The sequence below is a fragment of the Rattus norvegicus genome, chromosome 11, assembly GCF_036323735.1.
Source record: "Rattus norvegicus strain BN/NHsdMcwi chromosome 11, GRCr8, whole genome shotgun sequence".
NCBI classification, from domain to species: Eukaryota; Metazoa; Chordata; class Mammalia; order Rodentia; family Muridae; genus Rattus; species Rattus norvegicus.
Window position 1 is genome coordinate 74,018,781 of NC_086029.1, and position 24,224 is coordinate 74,043,004.

At 36.3% G+C, this 24,224-nt stretch overlaps 1 protein-coding gene and 1 pseudogene across 2 annotated transcripts in view; both read right to left on the bottom strand.

Annotated features, from left to right (window-relative positions):
• Lsamp (limbic system-associated membrane protein) overlaps positions 1-24,224 on the bottom strand; it is a 2,169,735-nt gene that overhangs the window by 1,965,496 nt on the left and 180,015 nt on the right. The window lies entirely within an intron of this gene.
• Positions 1-24,224, bottom strand: part of Ppid-ps8 (peptidylprolyl isomerase D, pseudogene 8) — a 112,948-nt pseudogene that overhangs the window by 48,770 nt on the left and 39,954 nt on the right.

Consider the following 24,224-nt stretch of genomic DNA (forward strand, 5'->3'; position numbering starts at 1 on the left):
TTAAAGGGACTCTTCTCAAGTATGACCTTACTTCCGTAGTGTCTGCAAGAGAAAAAAATTAAATTTTATTTATTCTGAGAAAAGTATTCGCTCTCTCTCTCTCTCTCTCTCTCTCTCTCTCTCTCTCTCTCACACACACACACACACACACAAACAAACAAACAAACAAAAACTCATGGTATATTTTCACTGATAAGTGGATATTAGCCCAAAAGCTCAGATTGCCCAAGATACCATCTACAGACTGCATGAAGCTCAAGAAGAAGGACGACAACCAAAGTGTGCATGCTTTAGTCCTTCTTAGAAGAGGTAACAAAAGTATTCATAGGAGGAAATGTGGAGACAAAGTTTGGAGCAGAGACTGAAGGAAAGGCCATCCAGAGACTGCCCTACCTAGGGATCCAGCCCATATACAGCCATCAAACCCAGACAATATTGCTGATGACAAGAAGTGCAAACTGACAGGAGCCTGATAGAGCTGTCTCCTGGGAGGTTCTGCTCCAGCATGACAAATACAGAGGTGGATACTCACAGCCAACCATTGAACTGTGAACAGGTTCCCCAGTGGATGATGGAGCTGAAGGGGTTTGCAACCACATAAGAATACAACCAATACAACCAGAGCTCCCTGGGACTAAACCACCATCCAATGCGTAATCATGGAGTGACCCATGGCTCTAAATGCATATGTAGCAGAGGTTGGCCTCAATGGGACGAAAAACCCTTGGTCCTGCTAAAGCTTGATGCCCTAGTGTAGGAGAATGTCAGGGTGAGGAGGTAGAAAAAGATGGGTGGGTGGGTGGTGGAACACCTTCATAGAAGTAGGGAGAAGGGGGATGGGATGGGGGTTTGTGGATGGAAAACTGGGAAAGGGGAAACATTTGAAATATAAATTAAAATACCCAATAAAAGAAGGGAAAAATAACAGAAAGGAATGAAATACTATTGCATTTGCAAAGATGGAGAATTACTGGTGTTCAGAATGTTGACCATGGATAGAAAAACACAAGAGTATCAGACATTGTATTCCTAGTGTTAGTATCATAATGTGTACATAGCATCAAAGTTGGTTTTCTTCGACTAAAATGCATATAAATTGTGGAGGAAATTTTGACCTAGAATTATAATAAAGATCTATGTGTACGTGCCTAATATTCTATTTAACTAAACAAATTATGTCTTCTGTTGGGTAATGTATAGTTGTGTATGCATATGTTCCATACAACTAAGGGGTAATTTGTTGAGTGAATATTGCTGAAATACAGAAAAGGATTCCTGTAAGCATTAAATGTCAGGCAAGTATTGTAGCTGGGCCAGGAAACAATGGGGCAACAAGGATTACTAGAGAGAACAGAGGAAAGGAAGAAAATCCACATTCACATACGTAGATGTGCCATCATGTAGGGTAAAACAATAGTTGTATCATTCGAACTGTACATTCATCTCCTCATGACTATCAGGAAAAAATTGCTACATGTCAAACAGTCGAGAGAGAGAGAGAGAGAGAGAGAGAGAGAGAGAGAGAGAGAGAGAGAGAGAGAGAGAGAGAGAGAAGAAAGAGCATGGAAATATTGACTAACATTTCATAGAACATGTTAAAGTACTGAAGACTATGTCATTCGGGAGAAAAGCTTTTGAAATCATAGTCAAAGGGAATGTTGAGATTAGTCAATATTCAAATAACCAATGAACTACACTCAAACACTCATTCTGATGTATGCAGGAGAAATCATGGCTTAACTATTGTATAGGAATAATTATTACAGGAAAAACATCAACAAAAACAACAACAAAACAGAAAATATCTAGAAGAAGAGAAAGAACAAGGACGATTTTTGTTCTATTGTTTGTTAAATGCATAATTTGCAAATCCTGTTTATAGAGAGAATTTATTTAGAAGACAGTGTAGAACCTGGAATAAGACCTCCCATTGGGACATTTCAAATTAACTTCTCAGGCCTATTCACAAAGTAATTCAAGTACAAGTAACAATTCATAACATAGTATCAATAGTAATAATTCCTATTTTGAGCTTGTATGATCAAAAACAGATAGTCGACAGCTATTATTTCCAAGATACTTTTTTTCATGCATATTTAAGGGAATTTCTCCCCCCAGTTATTGCATTAGACCATCTTAATTTTCCATTTCGCCTGCTATTTCTTTTGCAGGAAGTATTGATTTTAAAGTTCGTTAGAGATAATCTATCTTAGAAGTCATGAAAAGCTGGAGTATTTATTCATCCTGTTTTTCAAACTAATTAAGAAAGTCCATTTCTACATATAAGCAGCCACAGAGGTCGTGACCAAAGGATGGGACTTTTAGTTTATCTTTGCTAGTAAATGGTAGTATGCCAGTAGCAACCAATTAGAAGTACATCACTTCTTAAGGGATAGTATAACTTGGAACTACATAGAGAAATAAACAAAACTCTCATGGTCAATATTTAGCTGTGTTCCAGTATATCTAATCCATTTGGTGAACACATGTAAAATAAGAGAATATGATAATGTTACATGAACAGTGAGTACATAACAAATTCTTCACAGGTAGATCCAATTTTCACAAGTGTCACTTTAACATCTGGCTCTGTGTAACAAGACTGTTTCCAAATCCTCATGACAGCTCTTAAATATTCCATTTTGCTGATAGAGGTAAAAGCACTCATTTGAAAAGAGAAATGCTATAAAAACGAATGTGTCCAAAAGTTCTTCAACATGGAGATGATAACCTTTATGACAGACATTTGCATGAGGTGTGTATAGGACTTGACAGAAGAGGAGGCACAAAATCTAATGCAATATGGTCCTAGAGAGAAATAGAAAACAGTCTTTATTCATCACCAAAATAAGCACTAGCATATAAGGGAATGAATGACAGCCTGAAGGTCTGCCTGTATTCCCACAATCCAACATGACCACCTTCTACTGCCTGAGAAGACAGTTTCATATAACCTCATCGATTATCCTGTTCTCCCTGTTCGATCTGAAGCAATGGTATTTCTTTGGTCCAAACCAATCTGTACTTTATGGTAAAATATTATGACTTTCTTGCCCATTCAATAATAATGACTCATTTGGCATGTGATTTATAGCATCCAGAGGATTGTCCTTAGGGAAATGGCTCACATAGTAAAGAACTTGTCATGCAAGGACTAGAGTTTCAATCCTCACCATCCAAGTAAATACAGATAGATCCGATATCGAGCTGCAATCCTTGATTATAGAAAGAGTTACAATGGGTTCCTAGAGCCAACAGGCTAGGTAGACTGAGATAATTCATGAGCCCAGAATTCAAATGAGCAACCTTACATCATTAAACAAGGTAGAGATTCATCCACAAAAACAGGTTTTGAAACACTGGATGCCAAATGGACACGGACACACACACACACACACACACACACACAGAGAGAGAGAGAGAGAGAGAGAGAGAGAGAGAGAGAGAGAGAGAGAGAGAGAGAGAGAGAGATTGGGTCACTTCACTCTGGATGATATTTTCTAGTTCCATCCATTTGCTTAAGAATTTCATGAAGTCATTGCTTTTAATAGCTGAGTAGTACTCCAGTGTTTAGATGTACCTCATTTTCTCTATCCATTCCTCTGTTGAAAGACATCTGGGTTCTTTCCAGCTTCCGGCTATTATAAATAAGGCTGCTAGGAACATAGTGGGAATATGTATCCTTGTTCTATGTTGGAGCATCTTTTGGGTGTATGCCTAGGAGTGGTATACCTGGGTCCTCAGGTAGTACAATGTCCAATTTTCTGAGGAACCTCCAGACTGATTTCCAGAGTGATTGTACCAGCATGCAATCCCACCAACAATGGAGGAGTGTTCCTCTTTCTCCACATCCTCACCAGCATCTGCTGTCACCTGAGGTTTTTTTTTAATCTTAGCCATTCTGACTGGTGTGAGGTAGAATCTCAGGGCAATAATGGATTGATGTGCATTCCTCTACATGCTGACTGCCATTGAGCCAGCACCAGTTTCGGAAAGAGCCATCTTTCCCACTGGATGATTTTAGCTCCTTTGTCAAAGATCAAGTGACCATAGATGTGCGGATTCATTTCTGGGTCTTCAATTCTATTCCATTGATCTACCTGCCTGTCTCTGAACCAATATCATACATTTTTTATCACTATTGCTCTGTAATATTGCTTGAGGTCAGGGGTGGGTGGTCCTTCCCCCAGAAGTTCTTTTATTGTTGAGAATAGTTTCTGCTATCCTGGGTTTTGTTTGTTTGTTTGTTTATTTGTTTGTCTTTCCAAATAAATTTGCAAATTGCTCTTTCTAAATCCATGAAGAATTAAGTTGAAATTTTGATGGGGATTGCATTGAATCTATAGATTCCTCTTGGCAAGAGGGCCATTTTTACAATATTAATCCCGCCAATCTATAAGCTTGGGAGAATCTATCTTCTGAGATTTTTTATTTTATTGTTTAATTTTCCCAATAAACACCTACCTATCCTCTTGTTACACTGTGTTTTTCAAAGGCCACATCATGAATATAACAACTTTTTTATTGTGTTTGCAATCTATTCGTGTAACATTTTTCAATTTGATTTTCTTTTTTATTTATTTAATAGTGCTAACCATTTACTCTCACTTGTATTGTTTGATTATGAGCAATACACTGTAAACATTGTCTTAATTGTCCTCTGTGAATTGCACTATATAGGAGTTGGTAGGGAAAAAACAACAGATGTCAAAAGTTAAGATAGTCTCTATGATGCAGAGAAGTGACATCTTTAAAAATATAGTTTAAAATGATAACAGCAGAAAATGCTGTATAGAACTGGATGCTAAAACACCATTGTCCATTCTTAACAAAAGTACATTTAAATCTGCTTTTCCCTAATGTTAGCAAGTGTTTAAATATGCCACACTCAAAATAGCATTTACAGTCAATGCATGTCTTCACAAGCTCAGCTAATTTGAGTTTTTCTGATTCTCCATGGCTGTCCATACAACAGCTCTACAGAGACTAAAGAATATGCCCTCAGGTGACTGCAGAAAATATGTTCTGAATCCCTAGGTACCCTGTCCTCCATGGCTAGATAAAACCAACTTCATTTAATAACTTAGAACGAAAAGCATCGGGAATCATTTCAAAGAAAAGCAAAGAGTACTTGCAAAAATAAATAAATAAAAAGCTCTTCTCGAAGCATTATTCATGTAAGAAAACAACTAGGAACAGAACTGTCTGCAGGAAGATGTCTTCCTTTTCTTCTTCGACCTAATAGACCAATAGAACACACTGGTGGTGCCAAGCTCTCTTTCCGCTCCTGCTCTTGGACCACCCTGTTCAGGACCCCCCCCCCTGCAGTTTTACAACTACTCTCCATGAGGGAGGCTCAGGTTAAGTTCAAGTTCTCTGCTTTGAGTTTCAATCACATTTTCCTCCCATTATTGAATATGAGTCTGCTCTCCATAACTATATGCCTGTGGTCATTTTGTCAATAGCATTACCTGAGTGACAGTGACTGGTTGACTCCCCTGCAAAGGCAGCATGTCCTTGTGGTCACACACGTTAAGGAACATCTGCTGGAAATTGAGGCCCTAATCTGACTTACAGGAAAAGAAAATATCTAAATGTTGATCTTTAGAAGAATCACCTCTGTGTCCTTGACAAATATAACAAATATTTGGGACACTGAGAACTAGACTTACGGACAGGATATCCACAGTACAGATAGAAAAAAAAATTTGCTGCTGTTTTTAACTCAGCACTTGGTCGTTGGGCAGCCTGTTCATATACAACTGTAGGGTTTGATTTTTGCCTCGAGTTCTTTGAACTCAATCATGACTCAATGTAAATGGTTTCACATCTGTCTTACTCACAATTTTCTGAGCTTTAGAGATACAAGACGGGAGTGAGACTTAAAATGATTCATGTCTGTTTCTGCCCTGCTTTTGTAGTCCTCCCAATTGTAGGCCAGTTTTCAAGTCTTCACAGTCAACAGCATATCCCCTGATGATCCCCACATGAGAGAATGGCCAATTTTCATAATGCCCAGAATCCTTAGCCATAGGCTTGATCATATACACCTTAACCAAGAATTCAGAGATGAGCTGTAAGGGTTCTTCAAAATAGTAGGCCAGAGACCTAGGTAGGAAGTAGAAAGCTGGTTTGATGTAATGTGTCAACAGGAATTGATTTCCAAATCTGCTAAATGAAGCCAATGCAAAGTACAGAGATCAGGAATATTATTACTTCACAGACATGGCCTGGGAATTTCCACGGAATGTTCTGTAAGTCTCTGAAAGCAAGATGTCCACCTTTGTTTAAATAAAGTAGTAAAAATTTACCTAAAAGTGATTTATTATTAAGTGGAAAAAATTGATTACTAAGTATTATTATTTTTAACTTTTTACAAATATTTAGCTGGTACAGAAGTGTAAATCTTGCTTGAAAATAAATAACTTAGAAGCAATAGAAAACCACATTTTTAATTGTTTGTAAGTGTGTGTATGTGTCTCTGTGTGTGTATGTGTACGTGTGAATAATCTAAGAAATGAAATCTAAACTCAGTGAAGAAAAGAGAAATATTAAAGTAGAAGAAGCAGATAGAGCTGTCAGGGAATGCTTTGCCAAGTATTTGAGTAATAAATAAGAATTCGTGGTTTTGGAGAAACAGAGTTTCCTTTTTTCTGAAACATAACATTTTCTAGAGGCAGTGGTTCTCAGGGAGCAAGAAGCAAACTTAGAATCCAGATACAATGCCTCAGGAAGAGGAAACAGGGCATTTGAAGAATCTCTGCATCTGACCTAGGTTAGTAAGGAGGGAAACCAAGAAAATGGCAGGGTGTTTTCTGAGAATAACAAGAACCATGGGAAAGGATTAAGAGCCAAGTAGAGAGACTATTTTAATTTCATTTTTTTGAGTACCAAAGACAAAATAAGTAGGTAATGATAAACATTTAAGTGTTCATTTTTAAATTAGATCCAAAGACAATAAACTCTCTCTCCCTCTCTCTCTTGCTCTATCTATCTATCTATCTATCTATCTATCTATCTATCTATCTATCTATCTATCTATCTATCTAATAGATGAATATACAAACACAATACACAATACTCAGAAATTTCTATGTTATTTCAATACACAGAACCAAACAGGTATCATTTTTTCAGATGGTATTAGACTCTATCCCTGTAAGTTGTAGAAATAAAGAGTAGCAGAAAAATGGTACTCAAAAAACAGTAACAGTGAATAAGTGAATGATTAGGAAAGTTGGATCATTAATTATTTAAAAACACTACATGGAGCTTTCTTGCGGGAATACCACTGGGATAGATTAATGAAAGGATAATCCATTGCCATTTATTGATATTGAAAAGAGGAGAATCACAGTGTAGTAGTACATAGCAGTCATTATCTTGGATCTTGTTTGGATACATGATGAAGAAATAAGCATCAGACGAAGTTATCTTACTAAAACTATAAGCTTCACATGACTTTAATTAAACTTTGAAAACAAGTGGAGTTGAAAAGGACTTCCAGTTACTACCTGCTAATTTCGAAACGAATGGTAAATGCTGGTTGCTGGAATAGGGGAGTGGCTTTTCTCTAGGAGTATGGATTTCTCATAAGTCAACTGATCTCCCATGCATACAGACATCTAAGACCAGTTAAAGAGCATACATTGGCATTGATAGCAAACAAAACCAAACATGATTGGAATAGTGTAGAACAGATGGCAGATATGGGAACAGTTGAGGGGTGAGTATAATCAAAACACATTGTACAAAATTCTCAAAATCTAATACAAAGTTTAAAAGGGAATCAGAGAATGGAGAGAGACCAATTAGAAGACACTACTAAAAAAGTAGAAAAACGATGTTCCCTGCTAGACAACAATGCTAAGAAATACAAGGGGATAAGGAACTTTCCTAAACTAATGTGTGTGTGTGTGTGTGTGTGTGTGTGTGTGTGTGTGTGTGCATGTGTGCGTGTGTGTGTGTATGCGTGTGTGTGCATGTGTGCATGTGTGTGTGTATGTGTGTGTGTGTGTGTGTGTATGTGTGTGTGTCTACATTTAAATTCTGGGAATCTAACTGATAAAAATTCTATGATAGGAAAATTTCTGAATGTAAAAAATGTAAAATATAGATGTAATTTATGAGAGAATTATTTTATTTACTCTCTTAGTTTTTATAATAGCATCTAGGTTACACATAACTGTAGAATTACTTCCAGAATCTTGGCATGTATGGAGTAATATTTTCCTATATTAGGAAAACATGTGCTTATTATGTCTAGAGGCTTATAACTGAATTTCATGATGAATATACATGTTATAATTTTTTAATTATTTTAATTCTGCCATTTTTTAATAAAACGGAAGTAACAAAAAACAACATTTGAGCATCACAGAACAATATACTTCTAAGTTTTAAAGCTGGATAAAAACATAGAACAAAAATAAAATCTTATGATACATAGAAACTTGCTATCCTCTTAGTAGCCCACATACAGCCACAAAGATGGTTCTATGAATCTTCCTGCATTATTTTTTTTATTCCCGGTGACTCCTTCCATCTATATGCCAATGATAAAATATTGAGTGCCTTGATCCTTGCCTCATTAAATGGAGAATATTCTCTCTCCACTCTGACCTGTGCTGGTGCCAGTTTAAGGAGTGATCTGTCATGAGATCATTAATGCAACACCTGGCTAAGAAGGTGAAAACGTTCATTCAAAATTAATTTCTGACCTTTTCTGCAAGGACCTACTAAGGAATATTTAGTGATCATAACTGGGGGAACAGTTTTCTTTATAAACCATGTTTCCCAAATGTAGTCATTACTGAAACAGAACCAAGAGGTGCAATAAAGAGATGGGTGGTCAATGTTTCAGGCTTCTTTTTCCTTAGAGAATACATCAGGCTACATGTGAAGTGTTGGTTCAGGAGAAGCAATGGAGGTTGGTCCCCATAGCTACTGTATAATCTTTGACCATGGTGAGGTCAGGAAGAAAACAGGTTGGAAGAATATTGTCCAGAAGATTCTTGCAGAAAAATATTTAGAACTACTGTGGGGATCAATTTCAAATGACTGAACGTGATTCACACAGCAAGTGCTACCTAATAAATGACACAATGCTTTACTTTAATCATGGTCAGAGGGAAAGATGAATAGAAAGCCAAACATTTAGCAAATGCCAGTAAACTCTGAGTCAGAAAGGCAAATCCTCAGATTCATGAGTAACCTTTACTGGGAACTCAGCAATGCCATTTTGAAGGTGAAACACATATAATAAGAAATCCTCTGATCCTCAGAAAAACTCATTTAAAGATGAAAACCAATACTTATCTGCTCTCCTCTCTTATCTCTGCTATCACACAGATGTTGAATGCTTTCAGAGTATGCTTAGGGTCCCAAGAAAATTCATAGCCATTTCTTTATTTATCTCATTGTTTTTAAACTTTAACCTACTCAATGACTGCTAATTTGGGAAGGAATTATAATTTCATATTTTTGTCACATTGCCTGTGAGGCACACTTTGGAAGGGGTCAAGGTGTCATAGAAGTAGTTATTTGAATAATTTATCTTATTTTTGAAGTATGCCATGGATTTATTTCTACTATGTACTTTTTGCAGATCAAATATAAGACATTGATTTTGAGATATTGGGTGGTTAGTAGGAAAATATAACATAAAAATTAAACAAATGTAAATTCACTATAGACTATACTAAATTTTCTGGAAACTTGAATTCAAATTAAATTCACTGGAATTCAGATTTCAGTACAGTAGAGTAAGTCAAGAAGGCCCTATTAATCTATGAGGCAGTTGGAATAACAGGATAATGTGTTGTCTCTACCCATTATGACTATTTCATCTGCTTGCTGGAATTTTCTCTCTCAAGTTTAATTTACATGAACTATAATTACTAATTCTCTTTTACACACACACATACACACACACACACACAATCTGCAATGTACTATGATCTTTACTTAAAAATGGAAAGATTGAACTTGAAAGAACGTTGAACATCTGACCTATGCTTACATATGTACACAACGTCAACTCAGTAGGGTTTGTTCTAGGTCTCCTTAGATTAAGGTTTCAATTATTCCTCCACTTATCAGAAACATTTCTACTTAACACCCATCCTACTGTATGGTAAATCCCTACTATAATGAAAGCACACTGCAGCCCATGCCTTCACATTGCTCAGCCAGTAGCTGCACATTCCCGGGGTGTTTCTGCAGGGATTTCAGAAAGACTTGGGTATGTGTAGGATGGATAAATGAAAAGTAGGCTGAGTCTGAAATCATAGTGGTTTTAGAGTGGATAAGTGGCCCAAGGTATGGAAGAATGGAGGGGGTAAGAAGGAGAGGAGATCAGGGACTGATGCAAAAATGGCATGTGCCTCAACTAGACGTCTGACTGATGTTTATGTCTGTTATTGTTTAACATGAACCTTGGTTAGCCTTATGGAATATTTAGGTTATCCCGTCTATTGTTGAAGTGTCAGTCTATATTATAGAAGTTAGACAAAATTATTTAACAGTCTAAAAGTATAAAATTTGGGAAACTAGATTAAAAATATATTAGTTGTTTCTTAATATGACAACTATTAATATTTTGGTCTTCTTTTCTCCTGTTTTCCCCTATGCTTATGATTTGACAATTTTAAGACACAGTTCAAATGATAAAACATAAAAATTGGAATTATGTTTTATATTACTACAGTATGGCATTGAACAACTGATTCCTCACAGGGATTAACAGCATGAAGTCATTGCCAAGTACATACATGTACATATGAGTTGTTTCCCTATTCTACTCAGTTTCTGTTACTTTTAACTTTGTTTTTGCTCTATTCCTCATTGCAAATTATTGAAATCACAACTTCTGTACCACTAGGGACCTGGAACTCGTGGCACAATAGCATTATTTAGGATTTTAGAGGTTATTTTATAATCTCAACCTCTTTCTCTTTACCTTAGTATTCAGAAGGCCAAAGACAGTGAACCAAAGGAGATATTAATATAAAATTAATTGTTCTCAGGTCACCCCTCCAGCACAATGTTTCAATTCTTCCATAGAGAAGGGCTTCACCATTGATCTCATAATAAACTGAACCCAAGCCATAGTCTCCTGGGATTTCAACATCAGGTTGGAATATAATTCTGCTGTTATTTTTCAATCCTTGGGGAAAAAACAGTTATAGAGCCATTCTGATATTTCTCTTATACTACAAAATCCATCTTCAATAATCTATGTTTTTCTTTTCAATCATATTTCCCAGCACAGGTAAACCCTGAATAAGCATGTGACTCAATACCAGAGAACGGATGCCTGTCAATCATAATCTTGAAGAGGTGGTTGGAATACTTAACAGAATGTAGAAACTGTATGTGAAATGGTAGATTTCTCTCAAAATTAGCACTGACGTTACAATCAGAAACAAATATTAGTCATATTTTTGAATTTTATTCTACATCAGTTTTTAAATTGAAAAAAGAAAATAATCAGTGAAAAATAAAAGTTCACTTTTCTTTTTTCTTTCTAATAATGAATCAAGAATCTTAGATATTTGTGCTGCATGGAGAAAAGCAAGAAGAAAAAAGTGAAGTAAAAAGAAAACAGTTTTCTGCAAATTAAAATTTGAAACTTCACTCCCTAAAAATGGGAGTGGAAGGACTTACCACTCTAAATATGCACAATGTAATTATCTTCCTCCTTGTCTAAGAAGATGCCTTTGTGTTTAGTGTTTTTGCTTTTTAGATTGTCAAATAATGATCTAAATCTCTTCCATCCCACAACTTTCCTCTGCTAACTCTTGCTCTTTTTCTTTTGCTCTCTCTCTTAACCCCATGATTCTTCTTTAATTACACACACACACACACACACACACACACAAACACACACACACACACACGAATATATAATCACAATATGACGAGTTAGTTTAGTGTTGCTTCTCTCTCTCTTTCTCTCTCTCTCTTTCTCTCTCTCTCTCTCTCTCTCTCTCTCTGTGTGCGCGTGCGTGTGTGTGTGTGTGTGTGTGTGTGTGTGTGTGTGTGTGTACAGACTTGTGCCTTTAGGGCTGAAACTGTATAACCATCAGGGTAATCGAAAGAAAGTGCTGCATTTAGTGACTTACATAGAAAATATGCCACACGAAAATTTATATGGGAATACTGTGACTATGTTTACAGGAAAATTAATTGCACACAGGCAATCTATTTCGCCCGTTGGAGCTATTTTGCTACTTTAATACGGTTGTCAATGAATACAATGAAAATAGTCCTAATTTTACATTCTCGTCTAATAGTATAATTATGAATTTTATATTAGCAGGCAAAAGATGGTTCACATAATGCACCCTTTGGAAGGAATACCATTTCTTTGCATCAAAGCACAGGTACATACTTGAGAATACAATAGGGAAATTTCCAGCAGAGTGGAGTAGTTTTACATATCTACTTGCAACAAACGTCTATGATCTTACAGTGCTTATCCGACTAGACACACACACACACACACACACACACACACACACACACACACACAAATGGCAGAGAGAAGGAGTGATACACAGCATTCTAAGAATAAATGCAAAACGAATACTTTTCTGAGTAGTTTCCATGGTTCTTCATCAATTTTTCATATGAACCAAAATGTTTTGATCTAAAGACTTCCAGAGTATCTGATATTTTCCTCATCTTTCTCTTTGTATAATATCCAACCTGAATCATGGGCTGAAAATGGCTTCTCAAAAAAAAAATAACCACATCTCAATCCCTATCATTTATAAGCATCACCTTATATGGCAGGGCAATAGGCAATCAGTAGGTGAGCAAGAGGGAATGAGAGAAAGAACGAAAGAAAAAAGAAGGGAAAGAGGGGATGAGATACAATTCAGGGTGGTGCCTTTGCAAATAGAGGTTTAGAACTTGGGAGTGAGGAACGTATTTTTTTCAATGGGCCTTTCTGTAAAAAAAAAAAGCATCTATCTATAATAGGAAAAGTGTAAGAAATGTCAAAGCACAGAGAAAAGGGCATGTGAATGAAAGACAGTGGCTACGGAGATGAAGTTAGAAACCAAGGAACGCTCAGCATCATCAGAGGCTTGAAGAAGCAGGGGTGCATCTGGAGAACTCGGAAGAAGCACAACTGTAAAACACCTGACCTTAGGTCAATCACACTGAGTGTGGACATCTGGCCATCAAAATGGCAAATGAGGGAGAATTCTTCTTCTAGAATACATAATTTGTGGGTAATTCTTGTATAGTCCTAGGAAAGTAATAAAGCCCCTACTATGCCCTAGATCATTTTGATGTAGGCATTTTTTTTCTAGACATAGATAGCACCTCTTTTAAACATTCTCTCTGTCCTCTTTTCTCATTCACCTTTAAGAACCTAGTTCTATTTCTATAGTGTCGCATTTTAGCATCTATCATAGACTATGAAACTGTCACTTTATTTGTCCTCTTTTCCAGACTAGGAGTCCCTTGAGTTTCACAGCTCTGTTTTATCTCTGTGTCTCGAGTGTCCAACAATTCCCAGCACACAGGAAACTCACTACATGCTGAGATAGTCTCTATAAAGAGACAGTGGTGGCAATTGTCAAGAAAATTGCATTCTGCATAAATCTATTTGTGAAGGGAAAAACTCCGACAAATATTAAAAGCTGAATTTATTTTTGTCAAGAAAGATCTCAGCGTAGAACAAAGAATATAGTTTTCACATCAGTCACGTTATCAGTCTTTAAACGAACATTTCTCAGGCCAACATTTCCCCCCAACACCTACTTAACCTTCAGTCAATATTATTTTCTTCACACATGATATCTGAGATGTACTGTAAATGTTCTTACATGTGAACATACACAATGTCTGTGTTTGCTATTGGGCTCCATTACTAAAGGTAGGCTGAAGACATACAAAGACATTTTGGCCTCTATTCATTTGTGTAATGTCTGACATTAGAGGAACACAGAATACATATTGGTAATATATATTCTTAATGGCTAGATGAAGTTTCTGTTAGCGATTACTTTTAAACCAGCCATTGACTTTCCTGTGGAGAGCCAACTTAATGATTTGAAGGCTTCTAAGTGAAATTTTCTATTGTATTTTTGGAGAGAGTGAACCATGGGAGCACAAAGTTTATTTTACAAAAAAAATAAAATAAATGAAAACTATGAATATTCCAAGAGAACTAAAAATATTGTGGTTATGTTTTTATCATGCAATAATTGTAGGCCTCATGAATATAAACACACACACATACATACACTGGCAAATGTGCAGATGCCTGCTAAACCTATGAACATTGGCATAATAATTTCATTTTGCCTATTTAACAAATTGGCTCCATGTTTTTAACATTCTCTCATCTTGCTCTCTGCTCAGCAACCACCAAAAAAATAAAACATTAAAATACATAATACACTGTTGCTACAAACTCAGCTAACACTCTCTTTTATACCTAAATCATTGTAATCCCTTTTGCAACCTCCTAGAGTTTTCTTTAACAACCATTATCCCCATAACTCCTAAATGTGTCACATGAAGCATTTTGTAGGCAGGAGCTAAATCTTTGGAACCAGTGTATTTTAAGTTAATGGAGGTGTAATTTTTGTGCTCTAAATTTTAGAAATTTAAGTTACAATGCATTTATATTTTTCCAAACAAATGTTGACACCATTTTTCTCTTATTATTGTGATTCGTTCTCCGGTGCTTTCTGCTCATTTATGCTCAGAAAATACTAGCTGAATACCCTGCTGATGCCGGAAAGTAGTTTACTTTATAGTTCTTTAAGCTTTCTTAAATCTTCCCTCCAAATGAGGTGAAAGGAAAAAAATGGCTTCAAATAGCTTTTAGAACCGGGTAGCATTTCCTGCACATTGTCTAACAGACCTAAGATTTAAAGATGAGGGAAGATGGGAAAATGTAGGCAAATTTGGTTGGGAGGTATGGTTGGGAAGGTTTTAATTTGGAGGAAAAGATGCAACTTGGAGACACAGACATTTCAGTGAGACATTTCAGTGCTTGCTAAACTAATTATTGGTTACTTGGCTGAGCATTTAGGTTATGAGAATTGGACTTGTCTGAACCCCTGGAGAGGAACTACATCAAGAGAAGGATGCCAGTGGAAGCTGCTACCCAAGTTCATTCTTCTTTCTCGGAATATGTTTCTTGCTGACTTCAACATCTGAGGCACATTTGTCCTCTATGTTCAAGTCCCCTCCCCACAATACTCGAAAGAAACTTAGACATAGGTAAATCAAAATTTCTATAAAGTCTTGGTCTTGTATCTTTGCGGCTTCTTGAATGCCCATGATCTTAAGAAAGCTTTAACTAGTTGCCCTGACTCCTTGCTTGACTCTGCATAGAACAGAATCTCTGAGTATCAGCACTTTAATTCTAAATGTATGTCTTTCCTCTTATCATCATTAATCATTCTGTTCAATGCTATCTAGATGATGTGTCTTTTCACACTTTTATAAGATAGGATCTCGGATTTCCTTCCATCCTTTTCCCTCCCTCCCTTCTTCCCTCCCTCTTTTCTGCCTGTCCTTTCTTTCTTCCTTCCTTCCTTCCTTCCTTCCTTCCTTCCTTCCTTCCTTCCTTCCTCTCTTCCTTCCTCTCTCTCTCTCTCTCTCTCTCTCTCTCTCTCTCTCTCTCTCTCTTTCTTTCTCCTTATTTCTCAATTTGTGATCTACTCAAAAAGTTTTAGTGTTCCCTCCTATCAACTAGTCACCAAAGTACAAAAATGGCTATAAACCAACAGTCATACAACACAAACAAAAACAAAGTAAAAAAACAGGTATAAACTGAAAGCCACTCTCATGTGCCTTATTTATATTTTTTGTGGTAAAAATACAAGTATATTTCCGTGTAGCTATGCAATCAAGTTGCATAAGGAGATAGAAAAATGGCGAGTTGTCTGAAAATTCTTCTTTTTTAGTAGATTGCAGTTGACAGAGAATGCTAATGTCAGAGCATAAGGCAGAGATGGCAATGTCAGAGATTAATGGACTGTGGACTACTCAACTCTAAATTGGACATCAACATATACCCCATTCCTCCAAGGCTCAATAGTTATCATGAAAGAGAGAGCAAATGGAGTAAAATCTAGAGCTAGTAGATTTCTATACTTGCCAGATAGGCCACCTCCATTGCACATATTAGCTGACTTGAACTGAATGCACATGACTTACAAGTGCCCGGGACAAATCCCTGAATGAGTGCTGAAGAGGCCATGAAATCTCATGCCTAGCTGAGCGGCTATTGGCAATTAATGGCTGCTGGGAGAGAGTAGGTCGACTTTCTTCAGGGATGCTACCCAGAGAGGCTATCCATGTGCCCAGAGATAGTCTACTAGTATATATACAAGTATATATACAACCATATATAGGCTGCCTTTTATGGATGCCTGAAATCTGACAGTAAAGGGGAAATTCTAGTAATATATAGAACACATTAAAAGAAAAATTAAATAGGGAAGTGGTGTTATTGCATATCAAGTTACCTGTAAAATCCATTTAGTAGGAGTCATAGATGGGGGGAGGACCTTTCTGCATGCAAAGTTTAGAAGAAAATTGACCATAAAAGAAATGCTTATTTATTCCTGACATGCTCATCTTTTATTTTGAAATTTGTTGTGATCTCATTTTCTTGCATATCCAACCTCTTCTAACTTACACAATACTACAGTTGCTCCTCATGAGAATGATTGTAGAGATGAACTGAGTGGTTACACTTGTACCTCACTGCTGTCTAAAAAGTGTCATAAACTTACTATAGAACTTGCTCTCAAAATCTCTTTGCTCAATGAATTATTTTTTTTCCTCCAGTGTCTGAACACAGAATTTCCAGAGCCATAGCAACCAGTCAAAATCATTACATATATACAAATAAAGAAATCTCCTCACTACAGATTACGTTTCAAAGTTTCTCTTTGAATTCTACATTTTTCTAGTTATTGAGGTTAGCCATCTTTAGACACGTTAAACAAGAAATCTAAAAAGAATTTTTTTCTGAGCTAGTCTTTCTAAACTAGAAACAAGTATTGAAAACTATTCATGTTGAATTCTGAATAAAATCCCTCGAGATTTCGGTAAAAAATCTCTGTTGAATAAGTTCACAATTCTGAGAGGCACCATTTTTAGTATAATCTTCTCTTGGCTTCCTTGGTAATTCAGCAGTCTGAAATAGGAGGGTGTGAAGATTAAGAAAGAGAAGAAAAAAAAAAAGTCCTACTTGAGCAAAGTACCTAACTTTGAATTTAAAGAGAAAGCCTTTAAAAAACTCATTCCTCATCAAAACTTGTTTGAGGGAAAACAGTTCCCTGAGTTCATGACTGAGCAGCCCTTACCTCCTGAATAGTTCAGGATCATCAACCGCATGATTAGTCTAAATTGCCTCGAAAGAAACTCAACCACTTACACTTCCCTCAGCAAAGTGCTTCTAATTATTCTCAAAATTGGCAGCATCACTGTAAACCAAAGTCAGTCCGGAACTGACACAGTCCATGAGAAGTGATACTTACTGCTCTCTCTTTCTCATTAGGGTCCCCAGTGCCAAACTATGATGCTAGGAAAAAACTTGAAAGTAAAGCCTTTATTCCCTCTTTTTGTTCCCTTTTATCTTTGAATAAAGTCTGCTAGAGTAGAATATTTACATTATGAAACAACTGTAGGTCATACTTCACGATGACTCTTCTCTGGGAAGGTAGCTGATTTCTTTCCTGTTAATGCATGTGAGGAGGCAGGGGCATTGCCATGTGTCAGTGGACACTAGATTAGGATGAATAGGTTGGATTTGTATGGTTCACAGGAAAACTGAAGACAACCTGACATTTATTTCATTATCTTATTCTGAAACACACATAAAATCAGCCCTGCTTTGAACCTCGGCTAACTATGAAATTTAGTATGTGTTTAGAAAAGAAGTACAAAATTGTTATTACTCGTGTATTCAGTAGGTATTTATTTTGTACCTATGCAAGAGTTTTCCTAAGCACAAACAATAAAACCTGAAACAAAATTCATGCCTACCCTGAAGAACTCCTATTCTGAAGGAAAAAGACTTATGTAAGATGGGACTGCTATGGTTCTAAATTTTCTTTTTGGTGGTTTAACATAGTTTTGAGGGCACACAGAGGAAACATTCATTTTATACAAGCCATTTCAAAGTTTCACTGGGAAATAATACTATATTCATATCCATAAACTCAGTCACGATATATACATGACACAGCATGTACACTTGATCAAAAAAATTAAAATGTGCATCTCAGATTGAATTCAACTAGAGTTCTGCTTTAGCTTCATGGCAAACTCAAGATAGAGCTAAAATGTAGGAGAACTCTCTGGTTCCTTAAGATCCTCCACTTCCAATCAATACTGCAATCCAATGTTCAATTCCTCTGTCGGTTATCTAAATCATGATGATTCTCTTCACACTCTTCGAAACACCTCTCTCTCTCTCTCTCTCTCTCTCTCTCTCTCTCTCTCTCTCTCTCTCTCTCTCTCTCTCTCTCTCTGGAAAGCAATGCCAATATTAAAAGCTAAATGATAAGCAACAATGTAAAACACAAATTGAGGCTAGATGATTAGATTAGATTAGATTAGATAAGACTTACATTTAGACATTAAGCACAGAGTTCATGAGGAGAAACAAGATTACCAAGGACAAAGTGTTTGAGCTAATCCTGAAACTTCTCATTCAGTTCCTCTGAGGGTGCTGAATAATGACTCATAGGTTATATTTCTCTCAAACCAACCATTATAAATTGTTGTAAAATCTGAAGTAGATGACAGATTGTCTCCTTATCATCTATACTTCAATATCTCCCCTGAGCAAGTAGCTACAGACTTCCGATCTTACTATATTTATGTCTGCACACCAATTGTTGCTGATAATAACTAGGGAAAGGAAACAACTGAGATGTCCACAAACAGATGACTAGTAAGAAAATTGTGGTACATACACAATAGAATAAATCTCAGGTGTAAAGAAAAAATTGTAAATTTTCACGTAAGTGAACAGAACTCGAAAAAAATATACTAAGTTCGTGAGGTAGCTCAAACTGAGAAAGAAGAACACCATATGGTTCCATCATGTGTATTTTTAGACTGGATTCCAATATTTTATTATGTATGTTTAAGGTCAGGCAAGAGTAGACACTAAAAATGCAAAAAAGGGACATTTGGGGGAGGACATGTTTAAAAAAGGGGATACTAGATTATATTTAAATGAAAATATTGAAGTCAAATACTTAGGGAAAAATTAAACAGGGAGGGGTTTGGAAATATGTGGGAAATCGGGTGCTGATATAAAGAGCTAACTGGACATAGAAGTCTATAAAAAAAGCATTGTGTGCAGCTAATGAATTAAAAAGAAGTGGATTGGTAGCGGGATAAAGATTATGTAATACTGAATATTAAAAAAAACCTGAGTAGTGATAGGAGAGAGAAAGAAAAGAAGGTAGATAATAAAGGTAGATGAAATGGGTTAATCAAGTCAAAAGACACACACACACACACACACACACTATAGAAGCCCACTAGCTAGTTAACTAATTTCAAAATACAACTTAACAAATAAATCAGCAAACGCAAAGAGAATTCAGGCAATGAATGTACTTAGTTGGGCAAAGTCAGTCCCAGAAGATATAGATTTCTAAAGGAAAATAATAGTACCTAATGTGTGCTTCCTATGACTACCTTCTTAGGGGTTAGTCAGGTAGGCTCTAAAGGTCTCCAAAACAATGCAAGCTATTACTTCTTATTATTATATTTGCTTCCCAACCACAAATACACAAAATAACCTCATTTAGAAGACACAACTTAACTTTGGTGGCAGAACATAAAGATATCATTCTCCAAACCAGCTATAAACCTTTTCCATTGCTGCTGGTCTAGTTTGGATAGTGGTGACTTGCTTTACACATGCTGCTAAGGGAGAGAAATACATCAATGATTTTACCCAGTGATGGGCCCTGGAGGTTACAATACTATACTTGCAGGAGAATTTCCTTACTAATATAATAGTGGCATGACTGTTATCAATCAACTAACGGCTTTCCGATTGTGTTTGAGTTTTATTCCATTGGAAAGAAGCCCATCACTAGTATTATAACCTTGGTTAAAAGTCCATGTTGCCAAGATCCTGGGTCCTACAGAAGCTACTATAATTACCTTGCTAAATGTCTATGGTATCAAATTGATTTGTAAATATCTATGGTGTGCAACAACACCAGGCAGTTCACAACGCTGGGTAGAGAAGCTTCTTTCTGAAGTAGACTACAATCAATGAAAATATGAAAACTTTGTCCAAGTGCTGAGAATAAGACAGAGAATGTTTAGCTCTAAATGGAGCATCTGTAGTTACCATACCATAATGGAACCTCAGTGGAAATCAGGGGAGTGGAGAGGGAAAGAGGGTAAGAGCCAGGGCTGTGGGAGAGTCACGTGGAATGCGGTCTTTAGACCATAACCTGGCTCACATGATCAGGAACCCACAGGATGTGGGCACCTTCCTTAAGCTTCTATCAAGAGAAACCAAGCCAAAATTCTACCACAGAAATGTAGATGATTTCCATATATATGTGTGCGTGTGTGTGTGTGTGTGTGTGTGTGTGTGAGTGTGTATTAAGATATAAAATGAAATTATAATATCATACTTTCTTGCATTATTATTTTAAATTAAACAAAATTAAGGATAATTTTTATGTAAAGAACCATATATGGGTGCATCCTATTATATATATATATATATATATATATATATATATATACATATATACATACACACACACACACACACACACACACACACATATATATATATATATATACATACACACAGTGTCTTATTTTCAACTAGGGACAAGATCTTCTAACTCAGAAATAAATATAAATACTTTTGTGGGTTATATTTTCATGCTACATTTTAAAACATCTCCTAATTTAAAGACATTGTGCCTACTATCATTATTACTGACTATTGGGAAGTCAATAGGGCACTTGAATATACTCAAGTATGTATAAATTGAACATACATTACCTAGCAGGAGTGCACTTTCAATCAATATTTTCTCCTGATGACACTTCTCAGCTAGGAGGCAGCTCATAGTTAAACTAATGAATTACCATTCTTCATGGACAAATTTTAGACAGGACCTTAGTTAATGAACTGGCTAACAGCGTGTCTTTGTTTACAAATCATCCCACACATGTACTTAAAAGCAGTAGGAAAGAGAATGCAAGAAGCAGTCTTAGGAATTGGGTGTAAAGAGAACTGTGAAGACGAAGCCAGACAAAGGCAAATAGTTATGTCAAAGTTACCACAAGAAGACAACCTCAGGGACTCTCTGATGTACAATAGAAGTCTGCCTGCGCTGCATAAAAGGAGAAATATTCAGAGAGAAGAAAACCTTTTTGTTGTAATCTTCAACTCTATTTGCAGTTGCTTTGATTCATTCCATGGTCTTAAGGACAATTATTTGGCTTTCTTTCCTAAAGGCTCCCCTTAAGACAAAAGACTTGGAGTAAAGAATTCACTCATTCCCTTGTAGCACTATACATTAATTTAGAGTGTGCTTTGTTCTATTACGTGTTTCAAATTACTTCTAAGCCACAGAAATACTTTTTTTTGTAATTGATAAAGTAACTTTCTATTCATTTTTTGCTACTTTGCCAAATAACTTTAGCAACACTATTTCTTGGTCATATATAATGATAGCTCTATTTGGGAAAAATAATTAACTGATACCACAGCTACTATTTAATTATACTGGCTTCCTGGGCGCGCTAAGATTAAGTTACTTGGTTTCTTTTACACAATTCATTTTGTATTCCAGTTATTAATTCCATCAATTCATTTCAACCCCTGTCCCAGTGAGCTCTAGATATTATACCATTTTGCTTATCCACATATGCCCTGTAAGTAAAGTGTATGATCAAGGTAAACACCAGTTTACCTGAGCTGTAGATAGAAGAAATAATGGGACAAAGAGCTCTGATTTCAACCATTCACTCTTAGCACCTGCTACTAATGCTGATCATTGAGAGAATTCATGGATTTAGCAAGGGAAAGAGCTAAGACAACTTTCATCTGTATTTAGCAATTGTTCTGTCTGTCATAACAGGCATTCCTACATGTTAATCATTCTGAGCAACTGAGTGGATTAGACCAGAAAGCATTCTCCACTCTGATCAAGATCAAGGGAAAAGTCCATATTGTAAGTCTGAATGTCAAATTTTCCTTTCTTTCGAGATCCATTGGGATTTTCTCTTAGGCTGGTGGTTATTGTTTGTTTTGTAAGGTTGTTATTATTGTTGTTGTTGTTGTTGTTGTTTAAGATTTGAAGATAAGAGATTTCATGTTCGGCCTCAAATTTCAGAAATTGTATCACGCAATACTAGGAAAATGTATATATGCACTATTTAGCTACACCATTAACCTATGCGATCTCTAAGTATCATGGGTTAGGAACTGTGTCTTTCTTTTATTAATGTCCTATAGCACATTAATCTTAGAAAGACTCAGTGCGGCAGCTGGAGAGATGGCTCAGCGGTTAAGAGCACTGAATGTTCTTCCAGAGGTCCTGAGTTCAATTCCCAGCAACCACATGGTGGCTCACAACCATCTGTAATGAGATCCAGTGCCCTCTTCTGGTGTGTCTGAAGACAGCGACAGTGTACTCGTATACTTAAAATAAATAAATGTTTTTAAAAAATTAAAAAAAAGACTCAATGCTATTGCATTTGTTTGTAATCTTAGTCATCAGCACCTATTCCCACTGAAAAAACAGATGACTGATCATCTGAAACAAGTTCAAACACTGAAGAATAAATTCAAAAGAAAATAAGCATGTGTGTGTGTGCATGTGTGCATACTTGTGCACAAATATGTGTGTGCATATTTCTGCACAAATGTGTGTGTGTGTGTGTGTGTGTATGTGTGTGTGTGTGTGTGTGGTTAGTGCTGAGGAGCTGGCATAAAGGAAGTAGAGGAAAGGTAGCTATTCATGTCCCAACACTTGTGATTTGTGTGGCTTTTGGCACCAGTACCCCAGAAAAGGCCCAAGAGCAGCACAGATCACCTGCTGCTAAATTTACAACAGTTATTTAGTTGAAATACTCCTTTGTGTTTTCTGGTATTTTGCTGAGACCTGGTAAGAGAGATTTGTGGCTTTAGATATACAGAGGTTTGCCCAAATATAACTCACCTGACTGGTGTCTATTTAAATAAGAATCATCAGCAAACTTTGCAAATGGTCCTAATGCAGAAGCATTGCTAAGAAGCAGCCAGCACTAACTCCATTTGTGGCATCTCTGGGCCCAGAGAACAAAGAGATCTGTTACCAGAGTTTGCACTCACTCAGAGGAGCTCTCAGTATTGCCAAATATGACTACAGTTCACTCACTGTGGCTCCTTTTATTCATGCAGCTTACTTTAGAAATACATGTTTATCTTCCTATTAAATCTCCAAAAGATACTTCTCTAAACATGAAACAAAGAATGTGAGATTTGAGTAATTTATTCCTAAAGAGATGCCTGCCTTTTTAATAAGAGTAAGAATAATGTTTTACCTTTCACAACATAGACAATAAACAATCATTAAACCAATGAAAGAAAAAAGATTGAATAAAAAGTGAAACAAATTTTACCTCTTGGACATTTTTTATCTTGGGTTGCTTAGCTAAGTACATTGACTAGAGAGCCTGTTTATTTTTAAATGCATGCATTTTGATTATATTGTAGAGCTTCTCCAGTGTTATTTGGGAAAGACCATATTCTGCAATATGATAAGAATTGTGTATAGGAAAATGTCAAACAAAAAACTGGGAAAAGATCTTTACCCATTCTACATCCAATAGAGGGCTAATAAACAATATATACAAAGAACTCAAGAAGTCAGACTTCAGAGAATCAAATAACCCTATTAAAAATGGGGTACAGAGCTAAACAAAGAATTCTCAACTGAGGAATACCGAATGGCTGAGAAGCACCTAAAGAAATCTTCAACATACTTATAAGTCATCAGGGAAATGCTAATCAAAACAACTCTGAGATTCCACCCAATACCAGTCAGAATAGTCAAGATCAAAAACTCAGGTGACAGCAGATGCTGGTGAGGATGTGGAGAAAGAGGAACACTCCTCCATTGTTGGTGGGATTGCAAACTGGTACAACACTCTGGAAATCAGTCTGGAGGTTCCTCAGAAAATTAGACATAGTA